This window comes from Thalassophryne amazonica, chromosome 10 (assembly GCF_902500255.1).
Source record: "Thalassophryne amazonica chromosome 10, fThaAma1.1, whole genome shotgun sequence".
Taxonomy (NCBI): domain Eukaryota; kingdom Metazoa; phylum Chordata; class Actinopteri; order Batrachoidiformes; family Batrachoididae; genus Thalassophryne; species Thalassophryne amazonica.
Genome location: NC_047112.1, coordinates 61,245,100 through 61,253,426, shown reverse-complemented (window position 1 = coordinate 61,253,426; position 8,327 = coordinate 61,245,100).

Here is an 8,327-nt window from a genome sequence, read left to right as displayed (position 1 = left end):
TTCACCAATCTCTTTCTCCTTACACTTTGCAGTACTTCTTCATTCCAGCAAGTCTCCTTGCCTTCCTTCCTTTGTGCAGATATACCCAGTATCTTTCTGGTTGTTTATCTCACCATGTCTACAGTTGTTGTGCAGCAGCACTTCAACACCACCTTGTGCTAGTGTGTTCCTCATTCACTCCGTACCGTCTGACTCTTGGATCGGCCCTCATGCTGTTCCTCAAGTCCACTCTTCAATTGGACTTGAACAGAATGGCACCAAGAAAGGGCATACCTCTGCCAACCAACAACAGAAAGCAGCCAGACCCCCCCCCCCCACACACACACACACACACATACATTCAGAATAAGAGGCAGAGGTAGGGGCCAAGTGGTTAGCAAGCTTGGTTTCAGTGCAGAAGGTTCCTGGTTCAAACCCCACTCTTGCTACATTTCTACATGCAATGTGGAATTGAGTCAGTAACAGCATCTGGCATAAAACCAGATCACCATGCAAATTCATGTTGGATCTGCTGTGGTGAGCCAGAATGAAAACAAGAGAGAAGCCAACAGTGTTGTAATGTAATGAAGTAGAAATACTTCGTACTGTACTTAAGTAGAATTTTGACGTATCTGTACTTATTTCATTATTTACATTTCTGGTGACTTTCACTTTTGCTCCACTATATTTTCTCAATAAAAAGCATACTTTTGCTCCAATACATTTCCCTTAACCTTCTTCGTTACTCATTACTTTGCTCTAGACTCCAAATGCACACACAATGATGTACACACATACACACGGATCAGCTCCCGCTGGAGTTCAGCGCATGATCGGCGTTAAAGCACACTTAAGAGGAAAACTTCAGTACCGCCAAAACTGACCAGTGTGGCTGTTTTGTTTTATTTATTTTATTTGAAATTTTCGTGGAAAAGCGCTGCGTAAAAGCGGCACTGCGTTTTGGATTTGAGAGCGCAAAGAGCGCTGTGTTTTGTTTCTTTGCAGTTGTTGTTGGTGGTGATGCTTACAATTTTTTTTTTTTTTTTTTTCCTTACATTTGTCACAACTGTGTAGCTATAAATGATGGTTGTGTTTAACAGAAGAGTGTGTGTGGGTCTTGCAGGAAAAAGACTGTCTTCAGAAAAAGAACAGCAACTTTATTTACAGCTACATACATCCACCTGTTGCTCACTCATCCTGTCACCAACACTAACTGCTCCGCCAAAGGCGGATGCAGCCTTTTATAGGGGCTGAGGCCCCCTCCTGGCTTATCCAGACACCACATCGGCTTTCTTTTCGGTCGCTGTTTAGGGGCCCTTCAGACATAGCACAATTGAAGCCGACTAGCGCACAAAGGAGGAATTGCATGCTATTCGAGAAAAAAAAATCGGAGCCACCGCTAACGCCTCATACACCTGTCGTCACAACCTTTCACGCACACCAGCAGCCGAAAGACAAAGAGTGCCCTGTGAGTACCCATTCGATTCCTCTCTCGGCAGGTGTCAGCCAAATTCCAGGTACCACACACAAACATCCAATACCACTCGCAGAGCACTTAGGAAATGTGGGGCCATTTGCGCAGTCAGTACGGAAATAGTGTCTAAGTGCCCCCATGACTGTGACTTTGATAAGCAACATACAATTGGTGTGCCAGAGTGTTGGCTCCCCCCTCAACACATGTGGCGTGCCGCGTGCATGTGTATCACGCACCCCGGCTCCCCCTGCAACACGTGATGTGCAGGAAGGGGGGGGGGCACACTTGCATTAAATGCTAATATGTATGTACAGATGGGGACCGGCCAGCCATGTGTTTGCACACACAGCACGGCAAGTCACCTCTCAGCTGATCGCTGGCCAGAGACTCATTGACAGCTGGAAATGACAGCTCAGTGCACAAGACATGTCACATTAAAAACACAGAGACCACAGCCAGAACAGGTATATGAATAAGTGCCACAATAACTACATACACTATTACATAACAAATAACTAAAAAATAAATCACATAACACAGAAATAGAGAGTGACACTTTGGTCTGTGTACTGAATGGATAATGGCCGTGGCTGCCAACAGCAGCAGCTGTTGTGATCTCTGGTCCTGGACGTCACAGCTAGCGATGGGTATTGATAATATTTATTGATATTGATACCATTATCAATTCTGCTTATCGATCCAATTCCATATCAAGACCTCTTGTGAATTTTCTGTGTAACTAAAAGTAGGCTTTACAGGTTTTCTATATCAGCAACATTTTATTGAGTTTTAAAGTAAATAAATATGAAATTGGTCACTGGATCCTTAAACTCTGGACATAAATAAATTATACATGATGGATCAGTGATCTCTGGAGATAAGTAGAAATAAACAAAATCTGTAGTTACTGTCAAAAGCATTTCCTTTCAGACATTATTGGCATGAATGTCTTTCCATACATCTGAGCTGAGCTCTTGCAGCTGTACTGTGCTGCATGTTAGGATGTAATTCATAAGAATGTAAGACGTCTCATTTTGGGAGGAAAAAAATGGTTTTAGTCGATTGTAGTTTATTGTCTGTATTACAGAGTTTGGAAAGAGGTGTCATTTTATTTAAAGCGGCGATTCGCTTTGAAGTTATTAATTCCAACCGGACTCTGTCTCAGCAGAGAGCGGCGCAGTATTTGGAACTGTGCCAACGGAACGGAGGATGATTCCCGTTTCTTGACTGCAACAAGACAATAGTCCCAGTTAGTGACTTTAATCCACACAAAAGTGACTCACGATTAACATATTTTAATGGCTTTGAGAGGGGTTAAGTAGGGGACTTTCCGCTTCTGAAGAGCAGCGAATCAAAGAACCAACAAACCAGCAGATCGAAGCATTGCTTGATTGGTTCACGCTTCAAACTGGAGTCGCGCTGCAGAAATGGTTGATTACAGACCTGCTGCAGGGTCTGTAATCAACGTAGAGGAATGATCATTTTCCTGACAAACATCCTCAAAAACAACAGCTGCTCTGAAGGACCAATAAGGGAATCATTAAGCAAAAAGACTTGATATCGGTGGATCAAATCATTTCTTAACAATACCCGGAAAGAACCAGTTCTTGATACCCAACACTAGTCACAGCTGTAGAACATGTACCGTGTTTTTAACCTACAACTGTCCACCGTGACGCGCGTGTGTGTGCTTGCTGTCCTCACGTGGAAATACATAAAAACATATATCGCTTTTGCGATGGGCAACAGCAAGCGCACAGCGTGCACACTGACAGGCTGCCCCAGGTAAAATAGACCATTACATCATGTCAACATGCAGCAGGCGATGTGAATGTCACGTCACCCACGTGAGCTATGTTCCACATGACATGGAGTCTGTCCTGTGGCGTGCTGCTCACAAGACACGTCGGGCCGGACACGCTGGGCCAACAGATGTAAACACAATAAGAGCGCACTGCTTCATTCATGTCATGTCATGACTGTACATCTATGACCATGGGTCATGTATAAAGGAACAGAAAGATCATACTTGTATTGTCCGCTCGGTAAGAGGATATTCAATAAATTGCTTTTCAATTTCAATAAATTTTTTTATGGTGTGTGGTTTTTTTTTCTTCTTCTCCACAGCAGAGGCACGATGTGGTGCAACACCTTCCAGTTGCTCGCACTGTGTTGGTGCACGCAACCATCGCTGGTGTATCGTGCACACCTGTCCGACCGTGCATACATCCCGACAGCAGGTGGAGTGTTTTGTGGTTCCCCATTTTGTTTTAGGTTTGCAGATTTTCTTCAGTTTTCTGCTTCTTTATGTGTGAAGGGGCTCTTAACTCTCCACTCATTTTGGATTTTACTTGTACTCTGTGCTTTTCCTTAAAGCACATTTTATGAGAAATTTAGTTTTGATACTTAAGTACAGTAAATTTCAGATACTTTAAGACTTTTACTCAAGTAATATATTTAAAGGAGAATTTAACTTTTACCAAAGTAATTTACTTGTACTTTTACTCAAGATAAAAAGCAAAGATACTTGTACTTTTACTCAAGTATCACTTTGAGGTACTTTATACAAGACTGGCAGCTCAAGGACTCACTACAGAAAGTTTTGTACATTATAGATGTAAAAGATAAAAACTGACCATTTTGAAGTTGATCCAGCACCAAAATCTAAACGATCATTCCCTGTCTTAAGTTATCTTGCAACATTTCATTGAAATTAGCCATTAGTTTTACCCACACACACAGAGGTGATCGTAGTGTCTATGCATATCAACCATTCAGCCAGGTTATTTTAAAGGTGCGCAAATTATTTTCTATGACCATTTTTGTTTTGCGCTAATCGTAACAGACACCAATAATTACTTGTAAATGTTTATTTCTTCTCTTTATTTCAAAGCCATTCTTTTTACAAAGCCAAGATTACTTATTGTAACAGTACTTTGTTAATGTCAAAAGCAAGGAATACATCTTTTAGATGATACTTCCTAAACACAAATGACAAAAGCCATAATGTTATTGTACAACAAAGCTTACACAGAGATTAAAAAGCAAAAAACAAAAATGGATTTTTGAGGTAGCCACACATCTGACTGGACAGTATCAGAATAAAGATGGGTATAATTAAGGCCTTTTCAGAAAACACAAACAACAGGAAGGCACAAAAGAGTGTCAGGGTAAGAAGTCAACTTGTATGTAAACTCGACTTATGGAGGCTTTCCCATTGCTGAATACATATTGTCAGGGCAGCTCCTTCACCACCACCATTTCCATTAAGTCAAGTCTGGGAGCATGCACTGGCATCACTGCATCCACCACACCATCCCGGGCCCTGGACGGCAACCACCCATTTCACATTTCAGCAGTTAAAATGTCATGTACAGTTAAGTCTAAATCCTTTTGAGTTGATAAAAAAAGAAAATGGCCATAATTTTTAATAATTCCATGAGATTTGTTTAGACCACAGACACAAAATTATTAAAAATTTTATGTCAGCAATTAAGCAGAACAGACCTGAACTTTGTGTTCCAGGATGCTACTTTGGGGTTAAAGCTATAGCAATGAGTAACAATTAAAATTACGTGCATAGCTACAAATAATGGCTACTTATCCAAACTTAGTGGTCCCAACTTATTAAAACAAAACAAAACAAAAAAAACAACCCATAATACTACATAACAATAATAATAATAAAATAAAAAAACAAAAGCATGCATTTTAACTATGAATAAAAAATTAAATATATAGGGGTTTTAGTTTCCCTAAAACTATTTATGACAGGTACATACACGTTTTAGAAAATAGTACTCAAACTATCCAATACATTTTCGATAAAAACTGGTCAAAAGGAGCCATGGAAGGCAGGTTAACAGATGTGGAGGTTTATCTGTGTGGTAAAACTGATGAGAATCTAAACTCTATTACAAAATTTACTGTCCATGTGGAGTGACATCATCATCATACTCTCAATGAAGGAATCAGCTGAATTTTAACCAGTCAGAACAAACCAAATCTCTAGGAAAAGATGCATACTGCCTATAAACATACCTCACATACACTCCATTTAAGTGGAACAACACCCGTAGTGTGAATTTGGGTATTATGTCCGCAAAGCTACATATCTAAGTCAAATAGTGACTGAAAATTATAACGCTAAATTCATGAGGCTCAAAAATTGCTGCCTAAATTCCAGATTTAAAGAGGGGGGAGGGGGGAAAGTGCTTGAGGAATGAAATTCCAGGCCCAACTCTGACTGACTGCCTATCAAACTTCATGGAATCAGATCATTAGGTAAAATAAACAGCTATATCTGATTCCGTGAAGGGATCGTATCAAAGCTTTAAGGTAGGAGTACAATCAGGGCTGTACAATAGTTTGGAGGAAAAAAGAGAGATAACAATGACACTGTTTCTTGTAAGAGATGCTGCTATAGAGCTATGAAAATGTTTGTGACCCCTTTAACTTTTTAAATTAAAATTTTATATATCCATAAAAAAAGAAGCCAGGCTACTTTATATTCAAATTCTTAAAATTATGCACAGTAAAACAAAGCTCGATAACATGAAGAAAGAAGTAAGTCTGATGTCGGCCCTGAGGTCCACTGGTGCTGGTGCTTATATCCGGACTTCTGTAGCATGAAGCGGATGAGAGGCTACGGCTCGCCCTGGATAAGATCCAATCCAACACAAGTTACTTCTCCAAACAAGTCAAGTCTTGGAGCATGTGCTTGTGCTGTGCTTCTCTGTATCCACCACACTATGGAACTGCCTTCCATAGTGTGACCCTAACCCCCATCTCTAAAATAACCATTTATTTGCCACAGCCAGGTAACGCATGGGCATGTCCTTGGCCTCCTCCAACCACTGGTGTCCTCAACACTCAGGGAACTATGTGCTGGATAATGCATACAAAAATGTGCCACATGGCCAAAATGTCAAAGCTGACCCTCTCTCCCAATCTAAGTGATACTCTCGTTGATACAAAGTTAATCCAGAGGTACCCCAAGGATCTTTAAAAGAGAGTTAGCACCAAAGACATCCAGTGGTCACCTTAGAACACTGGTTAGCATCCAAGTCTCACAACCATACAGCAAGAGAGCAAGCACCAGAACCCTAAAATCTGGACTTTGTTCTCCTGTAACCATATTGGTATTGCCAAAACATCACTGTGCAACAACTTCATGACTTCAGAAGCTCTTCTCCAAGTATCTTTTTAAGCTTAAAGGCAGAGGACCAGAGACATGCATGCCACAGCTGAGATAACTGAATGTCTCTACAAGTTTAACATTTCACTGCATCCAGATGCACTTCTGATGTATGAATCCAGGAAGTCATTAAAGCCTGAATCTTTGTCTTGATTCAGGACAATCATAAAAACCCAAACACTCTGATTCTTCACGCTGCTTCTCAAGTGCTGAAATCAGGGTAGTCACTGAATCTGCAAATCACACTATATAGATCTGAGGCCCCTTGTTGCCTGTGCTTTCCAGATTCTATAGGGTGTGAAGGGAATAAGAGGTCTTCGACTCCCTTTGGATGGGGTGCCAGTTCATCACATTCACAGCTGGGTGGACTGAGATGATGCAAATGACATCTCTTGTCCAACAATGCAGACAGGTAGCGTTACCTCGGGGGGTTGGTGGTGCCATACAATGTGGACCATACCAAATGTAGCTGAATTTCATGTCTGTTTTATTTGAAAATCATCATCTGTTCCACTCGATCATGAAGCTGTCAAACTGTCGCATGGAACAGGTAAATGTTGCTTCATACCCCAGCTTCTCTAATCACAGATCCAGAGGTCTGTCACTGTTTCAGAGTTGTTATGGGTGTCTTGGTGGCTTCCTTAACCAGTCTCCTTCTTGCAAGGTCTCAACAATTTTGACAAGCGCCGTTCCGTACAGACAGATTTATCACTGTACTATACTGTTTGCTTTCAAAAAAGATTAATGACTTGTCTTTAAAAAGAAACGGTTGTAAAAGTGATGATTTAGTCCATTAACAAACAAAGGCAGATACTTACGCATGCCACCTTTTGGCTTTTGATATTTATATTAGTTTAAATATTTTGTATAAATTGAACACAAAGAAGCCTGAATTAAAAATCTAGTTAATATGCATTTAGGTTATTTAAGCAATTTGCATGGTGCACCATGACAAACAATCACTTTTTTGAAAAGTGAAAGTTCATTTAATCATGAAATTTCTGCAGTGAAAGTACAATACTCAAAGTGTTTTCCCCCAGGTAACTTGTGTAGCCTGATTTTTTTTTTATTAACATGATATGAATGTCATAAGTCAAAGAAGATGAGATCTGTAAAATAACATTGCACAGCCAGATCTCACAGGAAGGATTTGGAGTATCCAGTCAAGCTGGGCCAACAGACTGGGGGAGGGGGGATATGAGCTGGAACCAAACCCGTTCCCTGATTTAAATAACCTTTGTAAAAGAAGGCAAACATACAACTTCTTATAAAGAAAAAGGATTCAAGAAACAATTCAACATCACATGTGAAACAGCAGAGTTAAGCCATTTGAGCAGAAGCACGAAAGTATCTTACAGAAATTAGCATTAGCAAAGAGAAATTACTAAGAAAATGTCTACACAACCATAATGCATCATGTACATCAATCAGGTTTTAACACCTTGGAGAAGTGTTAACCAAAATGTACAGTGACTGAATGAAAAGTCAGCAGCAGCTGAAACCTTGAAGGTTGGCTAACAAAGCCCTGCTGACAAAAGCGTGAGAGTGAAAAGCTGTAAAGCTCTGTTGCACCACGAAACTGGACGAAATCTGAGGAGAAAGGATGAATAATGCAGAGAGCATTCAAGTTTCCCTAAATGCAACCTGTGTAACTATTTCACTGACCCTAACCCTATA